Source organism: Diabrotica virgifera, chromosome 10 (genome assembly GCF_917563875.1).
Source record: "Diabrotica virgifera virgifera chromosome 10, PGI_DIABVI_V3a".
Taxonomy (NCBI): Eukaryota; Metazoa; Arthropoda; class Insecta; order Coleoptera; family Chrysomelidae; genus Diabrotica; species Diabrotica virgifera.
Genome location: NC_065452.1, coordinates 68552985 through 68576743, shown reverse-complemented (window position 1 = coordinate 68576743; position 23759 = coordinate 68552985). Strand labels below are relative to the sequence as shown.

Here is a 23759-nt window from a genome sequence, read left to right as displayed (position 1 = left end):
GTCGTAGAATTACTGACTGGACCCCAAAAATTCGTCTGTTCCAACTTCCAATTGACATCGTATTAACTTTTTATTTAAAATTAATGATTAAAAGTACACAATACAAATGACATTAACTTTAATGTGCTTATTAATTTGAAAACTAAAAAATTAAGAGTACAATTTTAATGTAAAAATAAAATAATTATAAATCTATCACGACCGACTATGGTGGTTCCTGTTTATCTGAACCATCTCAGATAATTGAGGGGTGGTTACCCCCTACCATAAGGGTTAATGAAGTAACACTACTCACTGTAAATTCATTTATTTGTACGCTGAAGTAACTACGGTAAAGAGCTGGTGGCTAAATATTTATCCGCTGTGATGTTTACCCGTTGGGATCTCAAATACCAATGACTAATCTTTACGCAATGAATTTAAAACTAAGAATGTGGAACCCCCTGTTTAATGTTTTGGTATATATAAAAGTGAGAGTGTTTGTATTAAAAATGCTGTGTCGACTTGATTATAAATAAAGAATAATATTTGCTACTGCAAGCTGACCTTGTATCGAAAACTGATACACTGGTGTGGTAATATGGGTCAATCATGTTTATTATAAACACACGTATTTGTTTTACCAAGGACATTTAAATATTAAAAGAATTTGTCTTGTACTAAATAAGATGATTACTAAGAGATGCAGTGTATCCCAATACATCTTCCCCTTCCCTCCAAAAAATTTCTGACTACGGAAAAGGAAGAAAATTTTCTGATAGTACCACCAACTGCTTACTGCGTTTCGTTTTAATCAATACAAGTTAAGTTTTTATTTCCTATAACTAATAATTAAATACAAAAAAAAAATGTTCATTATCAACCTTGTTCATGTTCCACTTGTCACTCACTGTGTTCTCGGATTGTAAGCATACAGGGTAGCGAGAAAGTATGGAAACACGGTGATTTCTCGGAAACCGCTCGAACGATTTTTATAAATTTTGGTGGCTAGGAATGTCCTAATGCGGCCGATATTATAGTGGTAATTACATTGTTGTCAAATCTTCCGTTTTTCTGGAAATCTAATGAACTTTCTTATTTTAAATAGAACACCCTATATATTTTTTGCGTTTTAAAGTCCTTAAGAAATGCTGATTATTTTTCATGTTATGTTCCCTATACCTAAATGCCATAATTTCGGAGTTATTGCTACATTTATTAAAAAAAAAATTTAACAAATTATACAAATTTATTTTTTTAGACCGGGTAGATATTATTTTAAGTTCTTTGGGTCATTGGGAACAAAAAAGGCCTTTTGCAATTTTCCTCAAAAGTTAATCGTTTCCGAGTTATAAACAATTTAAAACTGAAAAAAAATCAAAAAATGACGATTTTCAAGGTTTAAAAACACAAGTAAAAAATCATTTTTAAAATTACGAATTACCTAAATTCAAGCTCAAACCTTTTTGTATCAGATCTCTATAAGAATTTTTGGCATATTTTATTCTAAAACATTGTTTTTTTAATTGTCAATAAAGCTAATATTCGAGGACGGGCTATCGGGCTACATTAACAACTAAAAAATAATATTTTAGAATAAAATAAGAGCAAATCACTTATCGGCATCTGATAAAATAAGGTTTGAACTTGAGTTTAGGCACTTCATAGTTTCAAAAATAACATTTTTTACTTATGTTTTGGAACACAGAAAATCGTCATATTTCGAATTTTTCAGTTTTAAATTGTTTATAACTCGGAAACGAATAACTTTTGAGGAAAATTACAAAAGACCTCCTTTGTTCCCAATGACCCAAAGAACCTAAAATAATATCTACCCGGTCTAAAAAAATAAATTTGTATAATTTGTTAAAACATTTTTTTTTTAATAAATGTAGCAATAACGCCGAAATTATGGCATTTAGGTATAGGGAACATAACATGAAAAATAATCAGTATTTCTTAAGGACTTCAAAACGCAAAAAATATACAGGGTGTTTTATTTAAAATAAGAAAGTTCATTAGATTTCCAGAAAAACGGAAGATTTGACAACAATGTAATTACCACTATAATATCGGCCGTATTAGAATACCCTTACTTACAAAATTTATAACCATCGTTCAAGCGGTTTCCGAGAAATTACCGTGCTTCCATACTTTCTCGCTACCCTGTATTCCTTTTCCATTCTGATCTTACAATTAACGTTTATTTACCTGTTATTGTGAAGGGGCCTACATAAAGACTATTACACTTACCTTTCTCTTCCCTTTTTACCAGGACTAGGTCTCCTATTTTAAAGTGTTGTGATGTTGTTTTGGGCTTTTCTTCTTGCCGCTCTTTTTTGTCCTCCTTGCTTTCATTGCTTCTAGTGAATTGACCTATCGTGTCTATGTATTCTGTGTCCTCTGGTATCGAAGAAGTGTCCGATATCACGACTTCTTTGACATGTGTTCTTTTCGGTTTGTTAATTTGACATTCATGGCATTGTTTAACGTATTTTCTTACGTCTTTTTCCAAATTTTTCCATCTAAATCTTGCTTTTAGCTTCTTTATTAGTCTATTATTTCCTACGTGTCCTCCAAACATCGGATGATTATGATATTCTTCTATTAACCTGTGTTTTTCTTTGTCATCTTCTATTGTTTCTGGTACTTCACATATGAATATATTTCTACATTCTTCAATATTTTGTTTCCTTGTTTAATAAATTCATCTATTGTGCACAATTTAAAAATAATATTGTTTACGTATATTTTTACTTTACGTACTGCATTCTCTACCGCCAGCTTATCAAGCTGTGCCAACATTTGGTTTAAATCGAAATGATGGAATCCTGTGGCTATGCTCTTGCTGCATTTTATTTTGTTTTTGACCCTAATGCTCAGTCTTGGTGAGATTAGTTCTGCTCCAAAAGACAAAATTGGTAGTCTATGCGCCTCTAAATTATTTAGTACCTTCCTTACTGTCTGTTTGGTGGCTTCTGGCTGTAGTGCGAGTTCACTTTCTGCCTTCGTTTGCCTTGATTCTTTTTCCTTTTCTCTTGCTTGAGCTCGTGTTATAGCTAATATATGGGTATTGTCTATGTATAAGTTCTTTAGTTGATGTAATGTTATTCTTGAAAGACTGTCTGCGTAGTTATTTTTCCCTGTTATATACTCTATTTCGAAATCGTATTCCTGTAAATCTAATCTGATCCTTGTAAGTTTCGAAGTTGGTTCTTTCATTGCAAATAAATTTGTTAGTGGTTTATGATCCGTTTTGACTAAAAATGTTGGTGCTCCATATAAATAACATTTGAAATGATTAATTCCCCAATGAATCGCTAGTAATTCCTTAACGATTATAGGTTTGTTACATTCTCCTTTATTGAAACTTCTTGATGCGTACGCTATTGGTAGGTCTATTCCGTTATAATCTTGACTTAAAATTGCTGAACAACTCTCGTTGGATGCGTCTGTTGTTAGGATGTCTATAATAAAACGTCTATAATAGTTACAAAATGCTACGAATCTTTTTGTTTCTTCTGCTGTCTTAGGTGTCGGGTATTGTTCAATCGTTGCATATTTCGCTTTGTCTGGTGATACTCCTTCCTGAGAAAGATCATGTCCTAAATATGTTACTTCTCTTCTAAAAAATTGACATTTTCCTGGGTTAAGTTTCAAATTGAATTTTCGACATGTCTCGAATGTCTTTTTCAGGTTGTCTAGGTGATGTTTTTCAGACATTCCTATTACTACTATATCGTCCATGTAAAGAAATGCTTTGTCTGGTGTTAATCCTGAAAATTCTATTGACATCATTCGTGAAAAGCTATTTGGGCTTACATTTAATCCAAAAGGTAATCTGGTAAATTGAAATGCTCCATTTTCTGTGCTAAACGATGTGTATTTCCTAGATGATTTTTCTAATGGTATTTGGTGAAAACCTGACATTAAGTCTATAACTGAAAACCATTTTGCTCTTCCTAGTTGATCTAATATCGAGTCTATTCTTGGTAAAGGAAATTTGTCTATGACTATTTTCTTGTTCAGTTGTCTAAAATCTATGCATAATCTCCATGCTTTATTTCCATCTATCGCTTTTTTCGGTACCAGCACTACTGGGCTGTTGTATTCTGATGTGGGCGGTTCTATTATTCCTTGGTCTCTCAGTTTTTGTACTTGTCGGTTTAATTCCTCTGTTTGTGCATGATGTGTCCTATAGTTTTTAATATATACCGGAGTTTGGTCTTTAACTCTCAGTTTCTGTTCGTAGAAGTTGTTACATGTTAGCATGTCATGCCTTAGGGCGAATATATCTGAATAATCTTCGCATAAAGATACTCATTTATCGCGTATGTATTCTGGAATGTCTAACTTCAATGATTCCCGTAATTCCTTTTTCCTATCCTTGCTGTCGTTGATCAGTCTATATATGTTGAATAATTTAATGTCTAATGTTTTGATTGCGTTTGTCTCTACTTTTACTGTTTCGTAGGTTGTGTTCAAAATTTTGATGTATGGATTATTACTTGAAATAATTGCTCTCGCTTTGAATATTCCTGGTTGTATTTCCTGTTGTTCCACTATCCTGTCGTTCTTCAGCGTTTGAAAAATTTTTACGACTCTGTAAATTTCACATCTAGGCGGTATTATTATCATGTCGTTATCTATATTATCCAAAATGTTCGTACTAATGTAACAATCATTGTCCTCTTTAATGTGCATTTTAAGGTTAGCGTAGTCCAGTATGCATTGAAAGTTTGAAATAAAGTCTCTCCCAATGATTCCGTCAGTTGGAATGGGAAAGCTAGGTTCAACTAATTGAAAGATATGCTCAAATCGAGATCCTTTTACTTCTAGTGTTGTTTCAACTTCTCCCATTGTTTGTAATTCTCCTTTAGTTACTCCTTTTATTTTCGCCTTTGTGTTTGGTTTCACATGTTCCTTCATAAAATCTTGTGAACATTTCAGTATTGAAATATCAGCTCCTGTGTCTATGATAAAGGTATTTGTGTTTTCTAGGATTCCTGTTTTCATTCGTACAAAATTCGTTAGGTTTAGTCGAAGTTGTAAATATTATATTCCACTTCTGACTGTGTACTTTCATTGTTTCGTTCATTTAAAACCCCAACTGCGGGTTTTCCGGTTCCTCTTGGCTGTCCTCTAACTCCAGTAGCCTTACGTTTCTGTTACGTCCTCCTCTCTGGTTCCCTCTGTACGTTTGGTTGTTAAATTGTCTATATCCTCTGTTCGAATAGTTCCGTTGGTTTTCTGTTGCTTCTCCTTCGTTCCTTTGTCCGAAGCTATTTCTTCTTCCTCTATCGTATTTGTTATGGTATCCTCTTCGGTATTGTTGCTGTCCTCTCCTATTTTCATAATTCGTCCTATAATTGAACACTCTTCCCTGTGTGTTTTCCTCTGTCGTATCAATCGATAAAAATTTAGATACTACTTCCTGCGGTGTTGTGAAGTTACCTGCCTCCAGTATTAACTTAGCTCTATCCGTATTAACATTTCGTTTCATTGTTGCTACAACTGTTTCCGTTGTGTATTTTTTCGCTAATTCCAATGGCATTCCTTCTGCTATGTATGCTACCTTCAACTGTTCGGCTAGTTCCTCTACTTCAGATGCGTACACTGCTGCATCGTTGTTTCCTTGCCTTTTCTTTGCTAACTTGTCTATTATCGTTTTCGGATTGTCGCCTCTTAATTCTTTCTTCAGTGCCGCGGCTATAAGTGGGATCGTATCTTCTGTAGTTATCAGGTTCTAGCCTTATTGGTCAATCTTGTCTTTATTAACGTTACAGCTGTGTCTTCATGTCCTTCCGCTATTTTTCCAAGTAGTTCTAATGCGTCTAACAATGGTTGTAATTTACCTGCGCTTCCATCAAACTCGTTCGGCAATACCTTGCTTGCAATATTCAAAAATTCGTTAATTGTCAGAGCCATGTTTAATATTTTTATATCTTGTTTTATGTCGCCTTTTTCCTCTTCTATTTTCTCGTTAATTTTTTCCTCTATCTCTTCGTCACTTTTTTCCTCTTCTACTTCTTCGTCGCTTTGTTCTTCCTCTATTTCCTTGTCGATTGGCTGATGTATTGAACTTGGAACTACTGTTCTTAAGTTTACAGCTTGAAATGAGCGTATAACTTTGTCTCTGATTCTTGCAAAATATTTGTTGCACTTTAATTAACTGTGTCGTTACTTCTTCTTGTATATCCTTAGATTTAGGTACTTTCTTCTTCAAGACCCTTCTACTTTGTCCACTAGGAAGAATTTCCTGTAGCTGGCTGTATACCATTAATTACAAGTAAAATTTAATAAAAAATTTTGGTCTTGGTAAAAGGTATATTATTTTAAAAAGCCCTATAGGGCTACAAACATCGAACAGAACGTTTTCGCTCTAAAAAGAGCATCATCAGTGTTGCAAGAACATGGTGAGCCAACCAAAAAAGGCTTTGACCTTCGTATTTTTTGGTTGGCTCACCATGTTCTTGCAACACTGATGATGCTCTTTTTAGAGCGAAAACGTTCTGTTCGATGTTTGTAGCCCTATAGGGCTTTTTAAAATAATATACCTTTTACCAAGACCAAAATTTTTTATTAAATTTTACTTCTACTTTGTCTTATTACTTCTTGCGTAATCTCCTCAACTATTTTGACGAAGTCTTCCCAAGTAACTTTGTTGCTACTCATTTATTCATAATTTTCCTATCCTTATTCCTGTACTTCGTAACGAACGCATAAATTTGACAGTCTTACGAGGTATAGTAAATATGTATATAAAATATTATGTCAAAAATAGTAAAAATATAGTAAATTGCAATAAAAATCATCATATATAATAAATGCTAAAAATAAATGATAAAAATATATGCTAGTAAATATATAAAAATCGTATAAAAATGTAAAAATGTATCAATACGTCCTATAGATAACCATAATACTTGAAAAGAAAAAAAATTCCCTATAATGCCAATGAGGTAATAAAAATAGAATAGGTAAATAGGTAAACCTTAGATTATGTGTATCTTACATTACAGTTATATTACTTTATTATATGATTATACGAATCAGGACTAATATCGTGGAAATACCATAAGAACAAACAATATGGACTTACCACTTTTACACGTCAATGTTCGTATCACCACAAGTCCTCGCTGCACGTCCCATACCATTGTCCACTTTCCCACGATGTTCCATCTCCATACCATGTTCCATTCAGCTCCATGTCAGGCCTGATGTCTCCATCCTTTTCTACATACCACACTGTTTTCTAGGGTGGTCGAGGTGCAAGATCCTCAGCCATAGACGTTTTTCCATACTCGTCCCGTTTACCAGTCCTGTGTTCTTCCCTGGTCTTAGATCGCATATGGTGGTTCCTGTTTATCTGAACCATCTCAGATAATTGAGGGGTGGTTACCCCCTACCATAAGGGTTGATGAAGTAACACTACTCACTGTAAATTCATTTATTTGTACGCTGAAGTAACTACGGTAAAGAGCTGGTGGCTAAATATTTATCCGCTGTGATGTTTACCCGTTGGGATCTCAAATACCAATGACTAATCTTTACGCAATGAATTTAAAACTAAGAATGTGGAATCCCCTGTTTAATGTTTAAAAACTGATACACTGGTGTGGTAATATGGGTCAATCATGTTTATTATAAACAAACGTATTTGTTTTACCAAGGACATTTAAATATTAAAAGAATTTGTCTTGTACTTAATAAGATGATTACTAAGAGATGCAGTGTATCCCAATACACGACGACGACACTGTTTATTTGTGTCTATATTGCTTGCCGCCTTTGAAAAATGAGAAGGCATTTTTGAGAGATAACGATATGCTTTAAGCGTAAGTACATCCGAAAAATTTGACCAATTACATTTCAGTATTGTCCAATAAGATGCGTTAGAAAGTAATAAGCCACACCAGTGTCCATGTGGACAATATACGGGGAATGATCAATTACAAAAATGTTTATCTTACACATTACAAATCTCTATGCTCGAGATATACCCCAAAAATTCGTCTGGTCCAATTCAGATCGTTTGTACTTTACTAAAAAGAAACTTAACTAGTTGGTAATTAGAATTATTAACTGGTTATCAACTATGGCTCGCACACTACGCTACTGAAAATTAATAAAACGAGTCACTTCTTGACTGTACTTTGTACTGAGTAGCTTTGTTAGGCGGTGTTAAGTTTACATAATATGTTGTTCTGAAGCTATTTTCTTGTGGAATTTTTGTAATTAACTAGTTTTGATGGAAAATAAGCCACAATTTTACTAAAAACTGATTTTATTAACGTTTCGACGTCCAAATCGGATGCCGTTGTCAAAATACAAAAAATATTAATGAATTAAACAAAAATGTTGTTGCTTAGTAAAAAATTCTTCTAATAATTTATTTAATCTGACTTATTTATATCGGCAATTCAGACATATATTATACATTTTAAAGTAGAAGACTTCAAAATGATATTGTTGTTATTATTTATTGTCATCGTTGCATGTAGTTGTATTTTTAAAGACAGATCACATGTTATGATTTTTTTGGGACGAATATTCTTGAGCTGGGGTTGATTTCATGTAATCGAATGAACTATCTTTTAGTAAAGTCGTCCCAGGAACGCAACTCATAAATATCGGCAATAGCATTTTAAAGTCTTCTACTTTAAAATGTGTAATATATATGTCTGAATTGCCGATATAAATGAGTCAGATTAAATAAATTATTGGAAGAATTTTTTACTAAGTAACAACATTTTTGTTTAATTCATTAATATTTTTTATATTTTGACAACGGCATCCAATTTGGACGTCGAAACGTTAATAAAAATCATTTTTTTAGTAAAATTGTGGCTAATTTCCCATCAAAACTAGTTAAATAAATTTACATAGGCACGGATGTTTTCCACTTCTTGTACTAATTTTATATTAAACGTCTCTTCCGCCAATTTCGCGTGTATAAAATATCACAAAACGCGGGAAACTAGTCCCCAAGCGACCTGCATGTCCAGTCCGCTGTCGACTGATCACTCCCGCATTATAGACCGGCTGCTAACTAGTAGCGATGTGTGCGGAAACTCATTAAAATACATGGGCAGTGACTACTAAGTAACTGATGGGTAACTAAAGTTACCAACTGGTTTCTTTTTAGTAGCTGTGTGTGCGGATGGCCTTAGCGTAGGGCGGAAAACTGGTAAATCCGGCACTGAGTGGGGATGAAACACCGAACAATAAACACACTTTTTTCTAGAAATCAAATAAAGTGAATACAAAAAGAATTTTCTTAATTAGGAAAATGGGCCCGACGCGTCGCGACGTTCAGCTATCTCTAAAGCCTTTCGCACACACAGCTACTAAAAAGAAACTAAACTATGTAGTTGGTAACTAGAATTATCAACTGGTTATCAACTATGGCTCGCACACTACGCTACTGAAAATTAATAAGACGAGTAACTTCTTGACTGTACTTTGTACTAAGTCGCTTTGTTAGGCGGTGTTTAAGTTTACATAATATGTTGTTCTGAAGCTATTTTCTTGTGGAATTTTTGTAATTAACTAGTTTTTGATGGAAAATAAGCCACAATTTTACTAAAAAATGATTTTATTAACGTTTCGACGTCCAAATCGGATGCCGTTGTCAAAATAGAAAAAATATTAATGAATTAAACAAAAATGTTGTTGCTTAGTAAAAAATTCTTCTAATAATTTATTTAATCTGACTCATTTATATCGGCAATTCAGACATATATTATACATTTTAAAGTAGAAGACTTCAAAATGATATTGTTGTTATTATTTATTGTCACCGTTGCATGTAGTTGTATTTTTAAAGACAGATCACATGTTATGATTTTTTTGGGACGGATATTCTTGAGTTGGGGTTGATTTCATGTAATCGAATGAACTATCTTTTAGTAAAGTCGTCCCAGGAACGCAACTCATAAATATCGGCAATATCATTTTAAAGTCTTCTACTTTAAAATGTATAATATATATGTCTGAATTGCCGATATAAATGAGTCAGATTAAATAAATCATGGGAAGAACTTTTTACTAAGCAACAACATTTTTGTTTAATTCATTAATATTTTTTTTATATTTTGACAACGGCATCCGATTTGGACGTCGAAACGTTAATAAAAATAATTTTTTTTTATTAAAATTGTGGCTCATTTCCCATCAAAACTAGTTGATTAAATTTACATAGGCACGGATGTTTTCCACTTCTTGCACTAATTTTTTATTAAACGTCTCTTCCGCCAATTTCGCGTGTTAAACTTTAATAAAATATCACAAAAGGCTGGAAACTAGTCCCCAAGCGACCTGCATGTCCAGTCCGCTGTCGACTGATCACTCCCGCATTATAGACCGGCTGCTAACTAGTAGCGCTGTGTGCGGACACTCATTAAAATACATGGGCAGTGACTACTAAGTAACTGATTGGTAACATTAACTAAAGTTACCAACTGGTTTCTTTTTAGTAGCTGTGTGTGCGGATGGCCTTTAGGGTAGGGCGGAAAATTGGTAAATCCGCCACTGAGTGGCGATGAAACACCGAACAACAAACACACTTTTTTCTAGGAATCAAATAAAGTGAATACAAAAAGAATTTTCTTAATTAGGAAGATGTGCCCGACGTTCAGCTATCTCTAAGAGAAATCAGTGCAAAAGATTCTAAAGGGGGACAAGTCTTTATAAAATGCTACTGCAATAAAAAAAAAACCTTCAAAATTATGAAGTCTAAAGCGCGTGATACACACGCAATCTTTAAGTACGCGGGTTTAAAGATCGCGGACTTACTCGGCTCGCCGTCGGTGATACACGGCAGACTTAAAGTACGCGGTTTTAAATATCGCGGTCGCCGTCGGTAGCAAAAAATTTAGAAACTGTCCTCGTGGTTAAATTTTTTATTTTCTGTGTACCTAATTTTGCTGAAATCTTATGTTTTTTAGTAGAGTTTGATTATTTTTTTGATCAGGTTTTGTTAAATAGAAGAATAATTTGATTTTTTATAAGTGTGGTAAGCTGTCAAAATCATGATGTGAAGTATAGCACTTATTTTTGATCTATTTTAATTTAATACAAGGTAGGCATAAACAAACAAAATATCATAGATAAGATGGTAATATTTTCATCAGGAGGATAAAGCAGCCTATAAATAATTAGGTTTACTCAAAAACAAATAATCAAAATAATTTAGTATAGCTTAAAATAGTGTTTTACGGTTTTCTCAAAACTTATAAAATGTAACTTGTCTCCTTTCAATAATAAACGATTGAATTATTTCTAGGCAATTTGCTTAATTAGTGAAAATATAAGTGTAACTTTAAACGCAATAACATGATGGCTCGAGGCTCGCGGCTCGTGGCAGTGATACACGTACGGGTTACGAGTAAGATTTCAAACTTGTTGGATCGACGGCGTACTTACTCGGCGGACTTAAAGTACGCGTACTTGCTGTGATACACGCGCGAAAAAGGTCGCGAGTCATAAGTTCGCGTACTTACTCGCGTGTGTATCACCCCTTTAAAAGGTCTAACGTATTGTGCAATTCTAAATGTTCTAATGTTTCACCATGTGAGAATAAAGACTAATTTTTTATTTTAATTACGATAATATAAAAACAATAAACATTAAAATTAAAAAATGACGTCTTATTAATGTCATTCTAACAAATTATGATATTTTAATACCTGATCGGAGTTTGACTGATCAAAGCCCGATTTCATGAAATTAAGTTTCGGCGTTTGTCTGACTAAATCAGTCTCACCTAGGTTTGACTAGTCAAAGGCCGAAAATGGAATTTATTTCGGGGTTTGACTAAGACCGTTAGTCAGGATTGACTAGTCAAACCTAGGAGTGCCTGAACTTCAGGGTTTGACTATAACATACAGGGTGTAACAAAAATACAGGTCATAAATTAAACCACATATTCTGGGACCACAAATAGTTCGAATGAACCTAACTTACCTTAGTACAAATATGCACACAAAAGAAGTTACAGCCTTTTGAAGTTACAAAATGAAAATCGATTTTTTTGAATATATCGAAAACCATTAGAGATTTTTTGTTGAAAATGGACATGTGGCATTCTTATAGAAAGAACATGTTAAAGAAAAACTATAGTGAAATTTGTGCACCCCTAAAAATTTTATGGGGGTTTTGTACCCTTAAACCTCCCCAAACTTTTGTGTCCGTTCCAAATAAATTATTAGTGTGGTGCCATTAGTTAAATTCAATATTTGTAAAACTTTTTTGCCTCTTAGTATTTTTTCGATGAGGAAGTTTTTATCGAGTTGCGGCTTCTTTTTTAATATGTTTACATAAAAATTTTATGAGGGTTTTGTTCCTTTAAACCCCCCAAATGTTTGTGTACGTTCCAATTAAACTATTACTGCGGTATCATTAGTTAAGCACACTGTTTTTAAAACTTTTTTGCCTCTTTGTATTTTTTTGATAAAGCATCTTTTATCGAGATGTGGCTTCTTTTTTAATATGGTTCAAAATATACTTAAAAATGTAAATCATAAATAAATTTTCATACTATTACCAAGTCTCCATAATCGTACTTTACCATATACAAATATGTGGTGGATTTGACAAATATTCAAATATCTCGATAAAAACTGACTTTTGGAAAAAGTACTAAGAGACAAAAAAGTTTTTAGAAACTTGTGTTTAACTAATGGCACTACAACAATAATTAAATTGGAACGTACACAAAAGTTTAGGGGGGTTTAAAGGAACCAAACCCCCATAAAATTTTTATGGGGTGTCCAAATGTCATTATCATTTTTTCTTAAAATACTACTGCCATAATAATACCACATGTCCATTTTCAATAAAAAATCTCTAATAGTTTTCGATATATTGGTAAAAATCGATTTTCATTTTGTAACTTCAAAGGGCTGTAACTTTTTTTCCGTGCACATTTGTACTAAGGTAAGTTAGGTTCAATCGAACTATTTTTGGTCCCAGAATATGCGATTAAATTTATGACCTGTATTTTTGTTACACCCTGTATACATAATATAACTGACAAGAATAAAAAATCGCTGAACGCGGTAAAAATGAGTGGCGCACATAATATTCCAGGTACAAAAGAGCCGATATGAATATTACGTGGCGCAAATGTGTATTTTCACTTTGATGGAAAATAAAATTCCAGTTATATTTCGAAAGATTTTTCCACAATATTTGCTAAATTTGAACTAAAACGCGCCACAAAAGAGTAACTTTGATGAAGTTTGCAGTTTGAGACTCTCTTGTGGTGCGTTTTAAAGTTAGCAAATTACACCAGGAAAATAAGGCAAAAATATACCATGTTCGGGACACTTGAGCAGCCAGGTTGCAAATGGGTTTTTTGGGTACTATGACTATATACCTAATACATTATAAATACAAAAATGCCCGCCACAGTTTGGACGAGAAATTTAGTTATTAACAAATAAGGGTCAAAAATGGGATTTTTTTCGTTTAAATCGCTACAGGTAAAAATAGAGTAATTAAATATCTTATTTATAATATTTTTGTTTTAGTAGATGAGCCAAGGTTTAAAATAGCGCTTTTTGAATTTCGGTCCGATCATTTGTTGCTTCGGATATTGCAAACTAAAACTAAAATTGCGAAAAGCACTGCTTTTCGCTTAAATTAAATGTTATGGATATTATGTGTTAGGTATTGTACTACTTGTTCTATTTCTTTATGATCTTTTACGCGGTTATTAAGACTTTTTTTCATCTAGAATATCTCGAAACAATTGCCAGTCAGTTCCTCTAGTACCTACATAGTTTAGGTGTTTCTTTTATCCATATTGCGTGAATGCTGATAGTTATGATAATGGTCTGATGATAAATCGAAGTTTGATTCAATAGTGCTGTATACATCTGATATGCCTTTGGTTACAGCGAAGTCCAACAGCTCTGGGACTTTTTGTACGTCTAATGGCCAGTAAGTAGGCTGTCCAGTTGGTAAGATGTTTACATTGTTTTGTTGAATTACTTTATATAGTAATCGGACTTAAAGAGTCGTTCGCATAGTATATTTTGTAGTAGGGTAGTTTTATAACGGTGTCTTCGGTTGCAAGGCTCTCTGAAATTAAAAGAATATCTATTTTATTGATATTTAAGGAAGACTCAATTTCAAGAACGTGATTTTTAATCCGTTGGCATTCCATGAAGCAACTCTTGGTGAGGAAGTCATTATTTAGCCAATTTACTTATTACTGTTGTCAGTATGGTTAGAATCATGCTATTCTGATTTAATAATTGAACAAACATGTTTTTAAATTCACCTAAAAAATTGTTAACATTTCTGAAAGTTGCTCAATACCATTTGTCTTTGGCTGGTTGTTTAGGGTTTGCGCATAAGAAAGAGCATTATGGTGTTATTTTTTGTTGGTCCGGAACCTGGACGTATTTAAATCCCGATAGACAGTACATCCATTAAAATTTGCCGGGTGTTCACTGGTTCACCTGGAGTGTTTTTAGGTATTTTATTTTAATTAAATCCCGATAGACAGTACATCCATTAAAATTTGCCGGGTGTTCACTCGTTCACCTGGAGTGTTTTTAGATTTTCGGCAGCATTTTGTGGACAATACATCGACCAGCGTCTTGTGACGAGCTAATCGCAGTGTTCTCTGTATTTAAAAATCACGAAGACCATCAATAAATGTTTGAACAGCCAACATTTCCATCATGTCTTCGGGAGCTGTTGGATAAGCAAATCGTACTAGCCTGGCAATATCTACCTCGTATTCTTGAAGAGCTTCATCTTTCTTTTGTCTTTGATTTTTAAGCCGCGCCTTATAGACATACTCCAAATGTTCGTGTCCATATCGCATGTTTAGTCTCTTCATAAGTTGTTCAAAATCATTCGTCTCCTCTACAGCTATGGTCTGAAGTACATCCAAAGCCTCTCCTCGAAGAGCAATAACCGGATTTACAGCTTTGTCTTTTTCAGATCATCCGTTCGCTCTTGCCGCTGTTTCAAACTGTTTCACACTCTCTTCAACTATCGGCCGTGGCTCCAATTTGTATTTGGGCTCATCGTCTTTAATCTCTGCTAAGATGGGTTCCATCCCTCTGTCTACTTTTTCTGTTTCCTCTATTTTCTTTTCCATTTCTTGCATCTTTTCTTCAAAGGCAGAGACTTGGTTTTTTAGCGACGATATCTTGTCATCAATATCAGAAGTGACTTTAGAGATGCTAGCAGAGACTTTACTCTCCAGAGATGTAATGTCACCTGAAAGTTTCTATATCTCACCGGAAACTTTATGTTCTAACTTTGTGAATATTTCAATTCTGACACCACTGTAGTATTTTTTACTCGATTGACTTTATTATTTTATTATTTATGTTTTAGGCACTAATTTTATTTAAATAAAGGAAGATTTTAACTATTTAGAATGGGAAATAAGCCACAATATTATTAAAAAATGATTTTTATTACATAAGTACATGATAAATACATAGTATTTTGTATTTTGACAACGACACCCGATTTGGGCGTCGAAACGTTAATAAAAATCATTTTTTAATAATATTGTGGCTTATTTCCCATTCTAAATAGTTAAAATTGTAAAATGCCACAAGAAAATAGCTTCAGAACAACAATAAATGAAGACTTACGTTATATTATTTTATTTTACAACACTTAGTTAATTTATTTAATACTTACAAATAACTCAAGCTAACACATCTAATTTATTATTTTACTAACTTAAACATAATAATTCCAATAACTCTAAATACATTTTAAAATACACGGCGAGCGCGCGATAAAACAACTTAATTCGAAATTCAATTATTACGCGTCGATAACTGACTGGCCTGCTGAATGAATCTCTCCGTCTTATATACTTCGGTGTTCGTCGTATCGAATGCCATGGAATGGACTGGCTTTCTCTGTAGTGATGTTGATTAATTATAGTTACTTTCGAGTATTCGTTACAAATCGTTACTTTTGTATAAAGTAATAATTTACAGTATTCGTTACTTTGATTACTATAAATACTTTTGTATTTGAGTACCGGTAATCATATCTAGAATCGTATTTCTCAGTAGGTAGGTATTTTGTATAGGTATTCCGTTATAACAAGATCTACTATCTAATCTACATCGGCAAATGACGTAGATCAAGATAAAAATATAGGGTTCTCGCATTCGATCTTTGTTAATGACATACATTACATATTTTACGTATACCATTATACCTAGGTACAATTAATTACAGGGACCCGATCCGTCAACTGTCAGTGTCAGTTAAATTCATACGTGGTATTTGTGACATTTGATACACGTCAAGTTTTATTTTTGTTTGTAGAAATGGAATATTTATATTGCTTGTACGTTATTATTTAATTTCTATAAAATGGTAATGTGTTGGGTGCCCGAATGGGTATCATTGATATTGTAAGTACTAAAATATCTAAAATTGTAAATTTACGGTATAATGACACCATATTTTTAGGAAATCTGCTGAACGGACTAAAACTACTCATTTTATGTTAGTGCTACTTTTATAAAGAAGATAAAGAAAATCTTCTCACCATATTTTCAAATAGGACTGGTGAAGATGCTGAAGAAATGCAGTACTATCTTGTGTGTAAATCCTTGATTTTGTGTAATTTATAAAATTGAAAGCAATATGATATGACTAACAATGATTGTGTCTTTATAAAAAAAAATATATCACAGGTACAATTATAATGTATTATTGTCTTTTTTGATAACTAGAAATGCGGTTACAACGTTGTTCCAGCATAGCATTCTAGTATAGATTTCCATTTTAGCATATCAAGAAGGATCACAATTTAGTGAAAGTGTACATGGGAATAACAACTACTGTATATTGAAATATTGTTTAATATTTAATACGCTAAGTAATATTCAATTAGAATATTACCATGGATCATGGATGGGTGAAATATCACAGTTTTAACAAAAAAAAAAAAGAATGTGTTGTATTTTGTACACACCTAAGAAGTTATACTTCTATTATATGATTTCAATGAAATAAACATATTTTAAACAGTTTATTTGTATTTTATTTAAATATTAAACTAATTTTAATACTTATTTCTTACCAAATTTTTTTATTAAAATACCAAAAATTAAAAAAAAAAAAAAGTAAGGCAAAACAACAACATAAGACGTTCCTAAGCAGTCACCAACATAAGTTATCCAAAATATAACAGCGGCAAACATTGCTTGACTATAGTTATCAATTATGACCACCGTGTAAGTCAGTGTGTTATGGCTGTAAAATTGATAAGAAAATGAATTATTTTGACAGATTTTACAAAATAATATTAAGATTGTTTTTAATTTTCTTTTCATCATATTTTAATACTTATTATCATATTCCTGAAGAAGACAAATCCAAAGACCAAAAATTATCAAGAAATATTATATTTACTAAAAACACTGATATATATTTTTCACACTTTATTTGTATTGGTATATACGTAACTTGAAAGATTTAGCAACTAACTTTATACTGTGCGTGAGTGCATGTACTTCATACTGTCGTTTTTTTAAAAATTCATCATCAATATTTCCCCAGTCGTGCCTAAAGAAGTATGTATAACTTTAAATAAGATCAATAAAATTATTCATGACATTGATGCAATTACGTTTAAATTTGTTGCAGACATACCTGGCTGCAGTAGAGGGACTATTTCAAATATTATGTATACATTGTTAATCGTTATGCATGAAACTTTGTTCATCCAGCTAATAAAAAATATACCATCACAACTTAAAAATAAATTATGTCCACCTATAGTTTACAGCACTTTTACATAATAGCTTTGTTCCAGCAGAATGTTGAACTGATTCAGGATCGTACTGAGCGTGCGCTTTACATAAAACCGTGTAAATTTCTCGTTGCTGGAAGGCGTTTTATGTAAAGCGCACGCTCAGTACGATCCTGAATCAGTTCAACATTCTGCTGGAACAAAGCTATTATTGTGGATTGTACAGAAGTGACATACCAAAAACCAACATTATTGGCACATCAAAAACCAACTTATACGTTTATAAACACATAAATAGTTTCAAAGGTTTGTTTGCTCCTAATTAGTGATTTTTACATCAGACAAAAAATGTCCAGGATGGTGGTATTGTGCATCAAATGAGACCTGGTGATTTAATTCTTGCAGTTAAGGGTAGTACCACAGTTTACCAAAGAACAAGTAACTTCTTTTATTAGGGCAGTGACCAGAGGAAGAATTAAATGTTTTTCAATTCATGGTAATATAACTTCGCTTTATTTTTCAAGTTTGTGCAGCACTTACAAATTTGCAGTACCTACCCTCTAATAGCAGAGGGGAATTAATGGTAGAAGAATGAAATATCCTGGTAGTTATATTAGTGAATAATCACAATACTTTTTTTAATGAGGGGTACCTATATAAATAAAATATCTTTGTAGTTAAATTTGTAAATAATCACATTACATATTTTAAATTTTTTATTAATAAACTACTATATTGTGATTTTTAAAGACATACAAACACATAACAATATCAAAGATTAAAGAACAATAATAACCCTTCGACTACAAGAGAAGATCCCCCTTAAATGCACCTTAATTAATTAAAAATTTCAGTTGAAGTGTTGAACCACAGTATTAACACAGAATACATTGGGTGATGTATTCTGTTAAATTTGTTATCCCTTATCTATGTATGATACTGTGGTTTGACCAGGGTTTGACACATTCAAACTCCGTCGCCTCGCACATGCGCAGTTTACGGACAGTTGACGGATCGGGTCCCTGTAATTAATCGTACCTATTATACCTCCTTCTGTTTCGTCTTCTACCTTCTACTCACTCTCACACCCTTAAAACGCTTCATACCGATAACGATATTCGATAACACTCGTAAAATACCGGTCCCGTCCGTTACTCGCTAGGATACGATTGGTAGAAAGTAATCAAGTGTACTGGTTGTAGATACAATAGTCGTTACTCGCTCTGATACAATTGGTACGAAGTAATCAGAGTAATCAAAGTAGATACAATAGGGCTTTTCATTCACAGTCATTTCTTTCGAGCTTCTGTCATATTTCGTATAATTCGTGTATATTAATATTATACACAGATTATACAACATATGACAGGAGATCGAAACAAATGACTGTGAGTGAAAAGCCCTATAGTCGTTACTCGCTCTGATACGATGTGTACGAAGTAACGAAAGTAATCAGAGTAATCAAAGTAACGATTTGCCTCTCTCTATAGTAATCGTTACTTTCGGTATTCGTAAGTAACGAGTACTTTGTAATGAATAGATACTTTTTCAACATCTCTATTTCTCTGGCGAGTTCGAGAAGGTTCGGAAGGAAATAGGCTAGGTCGTAAGCGGCCTACAAATAGCGTCACAATAGCTTGACAAAATGACTTGACTCTCTCAGATTTTTTCATTAATACCATTAACTGATTGATCAATTAAGCCAACCTCTCAAATTGGTAAGCAGTTACTCATCAACTACTAACTTACCAATATGCTATATAAATGATAAGTTTCCATAAATTAATATTGTTTTTTGGCAACATTTGAACTTACATCAAATATTATAGTAAACAAATGTGAATTAAAACAAATAAAATTACAAATCAAAGGAGGTGCACTTACTTATTACTGACAGGTCAAAACACAGGAGGCACTAAGAATATTTATTGCCTCAGATAGCCAAGCTACTCAGAACTTCAAAAGTTCCCTAAGTATTGGAGAAGGATAATGTAACGGTTATAATTTCCAGGACATAAAGGAATTTTTGATGATTAGATTGCTGATTGTGTCGCTAAAAAATGAGCTAATACATCATATCAGAGCAATTTTGTAATATACTAAAAAGCGAAATGGAGGACATTTTTTTATAATTTAATGGCAATGGCAAAGCCAAAAGGCCAGTCATGTAATGGAGGAAATCTGAAAATGGGAAAAAGAACTTAGTGTAACCTACTGGGAAAATATTCCAGGCAAACGCAAGCAAAATATTATTACAAACATTTGCTCAATATCCAAACTGTTAAGGCTTCACACACTGAACTCACAGTAATCACATGTGTTCAGGTGTTTTCACTGTGATATCAGCTCTGTAAAATTGACCATGTGCGCAGAGGAACAAGCTGAATCTTAAAATGCAGAGGAAACAGCCAAACATATTATCTGCATTTGTAGGGCCATTCTTCTCTGTTGATAATTGATAAAGTTGATTCGTCCTCCTGAGATATTTGGTTTGAATACATTTTCAGAGATTAGTTAGAAGAGATCAAGTAATTAACAAATGTTTTTGTGGAAGTGTAAATTGGGGCATTCTTAACCCATTCAGGTGGAGTAGAGGTTGCGCGCGGCTTGTATACAGTGTAGGGAAAATTTTGAACTCTGTGATCGAACTGGTCGCCCAGTAGTTATATTCTATCGAAGTGGTTTAATTGCTTTTTGGTTGTATTATTTACAATGTAATGCTTTTCTTTCCTTATTACAAAAAAAAAACTTCAAAAAACGGTATTAAAAAAAGTACGGCTATGGGGTGGGTGATATGCTGCGGTATATGTAAGGCATCAGTATGGTGTATTTATGGATCGTACCGTATATGAACGGTACCAGTGAGCAAAATGAACAGTGTAGAACGTACTATTACGATTATAACTCTCCAAAGATGCAAATACTTAAAAATGTACGGAACAGAACCTGAACTATGGAGATTAATTTGCGTAATAGTTTGATCGCTCATCAAAGCTGCAAATGAAAATCGTACAGGTACAGCAAACATATCGAAAGGGTTAAGTTAAGATTATAATAATTATCTAGTACAATAATTTGATTTACTTGAGTGATTTTCAACTTAAAAATATATTTTATTTAACCCTTAAGTACTAACATCTTAAATCAATGACGTAAACACTAACTAACCGCCTGACAGACGGGTTTAAAATTTTAGTGGTAATTTTTGTTTTTGTTAAATATTTAAGTGCAAAAAATATCTCGATGACCTTACTGACAATATTGATTATCTAAAAAACGCAGTAATTAATCTAATTTTTCTGTATTTATTAAAATAAAAAACATTATAACAAGAATGGAAGGATTGTTTGTGTACCTTTTTACTCCTGAAAAAAAGTGTGATAAAAATTAAACAAATTGAAGAATCTTAATAAAAATTTATAATCGAGTTAAACAAAGAGTAAGAAAAATGAAAATAAAAAGGTTTTTAAAAAATGTTAAAACAAAAAAACTGAGAGGTACTATAATTGGTACAGTGTAGCAATGGTAGTCAGTGGCAACATTTTCATCACAAATTGATTCCACTTCACTTATGTCGTCTTCTACCTCATCAAACCATTTCAAAAGAGTTTCCTCAGGGTCTTTATTCCCTTATTTGATGTGTTTTGACGAACTGTGGCACATTATGTGTAATGACAAACTGGGCACAAACACTAACACCCCGTCTATTAGACGAAAATCACACTTTGAGCCTAAATATATTTTGAATAACAACCTGCCACAAATTGCAGAATTCAATACCACTAAAGAACAACCCAACTTGAAAAGTCATAAACGGGTGACCTTCAAAATTTTCTAGGAAGGGAAATATCCCACTTTTGACAAGCGATGCCGTCTGAGAGACGGGGTGTTAGTACTTAAGGGTTAAAATTATTAATATATCTATTGTACAATTTTTTTTTCCAGTATATTTTTAACTAGTAGGTAGGTAATATGGTCTGTTTTTAAACCAGGAGGAGTAATTCAAATTTACCGTGCCATAATGCTTGTTTGTAATTGGTCCAACCTCAGCCAAGTTTACTCCACTGTTATTTTGACACTAATCATATTTATGAAATTTTGACACTAATGACATTTATGAAATTTTGACACTATTGGCATTTCATAGGTTAATTAAGTTATATCAGCGTTTTTTGGGTTTTCTGCGCTATTCCTTTAATTTTTAGATTTTTAGTCGGCTTTTATATAAAAAACAGTTATTTTTAGAACTCTTTAGCGACGTATTAGTATAATTATAATTTATATTTATGGATTACCATCGAAGGTCGATATGATCAACCAAAGAAGATGTATTTGGTGATTTTTCTAGTGACTATCTTGGGTGTGAATCTGTCTTTTTAGTTTACTCCCCTTTGTTTAAAAACAAACCATAGTACTTTTGAAATTCTCAATGAAAATTAATTGTTCCCAACCTAAACATAATCTTTTAAAATACGTAGATATTATAATGTGAATGGTAATCAAACCAGAATACAATGTCCAAATTTCAGACTAATCCAATTATCCTTATTAACATTCTGTTCGACGACGGTGGTTTATCAGGCCAAGGCTATGACGTAAAACGTTAGTTTTTTAAAAATAAATAATCTACATTGTCGGGATTTTCAGTACCTTTCATAAAAATAAATACTTACATTTTACAGTAGGTACATTTTACAAAAAAAACATCGTTTTATTATTGTCAAAAAAATTACATACTTTGTTCTGATCCACCGTTGTTCGTTTAAGTAATTTTTTTCATATGGTTGTGGGTACGATTCAGGCCCAAAAAAAGGATTACCCCCAATTATGACCAATGTGAAAGACCGAGTGATTGCTGGTACATATATGCAATCCCCCACTAACTGACCAACAGCTTTGGGCAGATAAGTTAGTAAGTGGTAGGGCACTTTTTTGTCCTGGGTTTGAGAAATTGGCCCCAAAGATGGATGAACGGCAAAATGTGGTCAACGGCATAAGGAAGTAGATGGCAACTGCCTTAAAAATAATGTAGGTAGGATTACTACGTAATCTAGGAGGTAGGGTTACCATAATTTATTAAGGCCAAATCCGGACATGGGTAGTCCAAGGGGTTGTAGAAAATGTAAAATGTGAATTGGACTGTGTTGCTAGCTCTACATTGTACATATGTATATGCGAAATACATAATATGGCACAATTAAAAGTACAGCTGTTTCGCGGCAATATGCAACCAACATAAAAAATCTCTTCCAGTTTAAAATACATAAACACCTATGTTTTAACATACTTTAGACCTAGAAAATAATATTACAGAACGGTATAAAAAATATTTTTAAAATAGAAAAGGTAGTTAAAATAATAAATTGCAAATATATAATGACGTTATGTTTAATACACTTTTATTTAATTAAAAACAAACGACTTAAAAACATTCATGAAAAAGAAAAGGATAAATATTCAAGTTTTGCTTAATCTGTACTGGGCCCAGGGATAGGTTGTTCTTCATCTGTTCTTCTTTCGTACTGTTCAGAAGACATAATTTTTCTCAAAAATGGCTTGTCATTTTTTATTTTGTCATGGAATTCGGAACATGACATTACAGAATTTGCTTTAACATTGAGAAGCTCCTTTACAACCGGCAGAGATAACCTTCCTCTTTCAGCCGTCCATATAAAATTCATCATCGAAAAGATACGTTCAGCAGGAGCCGAAGCACCAGGCAGACAAAAGATGAATTCTACTATTTTAAAAATATTCGTAAAGGAAACATTGCTTTTAGAAAATGCTTCAAATATTTCTTTCCATTTGACATGAGTGTTTGGGGTTTCTTCTTTAAGTAGTAAAGTCCATTTAGGTTTCAGCTTTTTTAGAACTTGGAGAAGTAACAAGCGCTCATCAAATAATTCATCCACATTGACAGACGCTGAGCGTTAACCATTTAAAGTTGTTAGCCTTGTCAAAGCTATTCGCCCAAAGTTTCAAGTAATTTATCCCAGCTTGGTAAAAACCTTCTACACCA

The 23759-nt window shown here is 32.9% G+C and overlaps 1 protein-coding gene across 6 annotated transcripts in view; it reads right to left on the bottom strand.

Moving 5' to 3' along the window:
* The window catches only part of LOC114346223 (uncharacterized), a 122705-nt gene that overhangs the window by 69203 nt on the left and 29743 nt on the right, over nt 1-23759 (bottom strand). Inside the window, exon 1 of one of the 6 annotated variants that reach the window (XM_050641505.1) lies at nt 15661-16336. The exons of the other annotated variants lie outside the window; for them this stretch is intronic. The gene's annotated coding sequence lies outside the window, so the exon portion shown is untranslated. Of the gene's footprint in view, nt 1-15660; nt 16337-23759 lie in introns of those variants that run through there. 6 annotated transcript variants of the gene reach the window in all.